Source organism: Mandrillus leucophaeus, unplaced genomic scaffold (assembly GCF_000951045.1).
Source record: "Mandrillus leucophaeus isolate KB7577 unplaced genomic scaffold, Mleu.le_1.0 Scaffold1, whole genome shotgun sequence".
NCBI classification, from domain to species: domain Eukaryota; kingdom Metazoa; phylum Chordata; class Mammalia; order Primates; family Cercopithecidae; genus Mandrillus; species Mandrillus leucophaeus.
The window spans coordinates 8228586-8229754 of record NW_012098097.1 but is presented as its reverse complement, the minus strand read 5'-3'; positions in this window follow the sequence as shown (position 1 = coordinate 8229754).

The following is a 1169-nucleotide window of genomic DNA, read 5'->3' as shown; positions in this document are numbered from 1 at the left end:
GGGAGATTTGCAGTGAGCTGAGATTGCACCATTGCACTCCAGCCTGGGTGACAGTGCAAGACCCTGTCTCTAAAAATAACAATAACAATAATACAAAAATTAGCCAGTCATGGTGGCATAGCCTGTAATCTCAGCTACTCTGGAGATTGAGGTAAGAGAATCACATGAATCCAGGAAGTGGAGGTTGCAGTAAGCCAAGATCGCACCATTGCACTCCAGCTTGGGTGACAGAGTGAGACTCTGTCTCAAAAAAATTTTTTTATTCTTATTTATTTATTTTTATTTATTTTATTTTTTATTTATTAGAGACAGAGGTCTTGCTATGTTGCCCAGGCTAGTCTTGAACTCTTGGCCTCAAGTGATCCTCATGCCTTGGCCTGCCACGGTGCTGGGATTACTTAAATGAGCCACTGTCTCCCAGTCCACTTTCTTTTTCTTTTCCTGTTTTGTTTTTTTTTTTGAGATGGGGCCTCATTATGTCATCCAGGCTGGAGAGCAGTAGTGCAGTCACAGCTCACTGCAGCCTTTGCTTCCTGGACTCAAGTGATCCTCCCGTCTCAGCTTCTTGAGTAGCTGGAACCTCAGGCAAGCGCCACTATGCCTGGCTGATTTTTTGTATTTCTGATAGAGACAAGGTTTCACCATGATGCCTAGGCTGGCCTCGAACCACCCAACTCGGCCTACCAGGCATGCCAAAGTGCTGGGATTCTAGGGGTGAGACACCATGCCCAGACCCACTTTCTTTTTCTAAAGCATCCTTTTTCAGTGCACAGCTATCCCTTTCCTCCCACCCCTATAAAAATGGTGGAGGGAGAGGTGCAGTGGCTCACACCTATAATCCCAGCACTTTGGGTGACTGAGGTGGGCAATCACAGGGTCAAGAGATCAAGACCATCCTGGCCAACATAGTGAAACCCATATTTATCTCTACTAAAAATAAAAAACTAGCTGAGCGTGGTGGCACGCACCTGTGGTCTCTGCTACTCAGGAGGCTGAGCCAGGAGAATCACTTGAACCCGGGAGGTGGAGGTTGCAGTGAGGGGAGATCGCACCACTGCGCTCCAGCCTGTCGACAGAGCAAGACCCCATCTTGGGAAAAAAAAAAAAAAAATGATGGAGGGAGAATATTAATAGGAAATTTCTATCTTTTTTCTTTTCTTTTTTTTTTT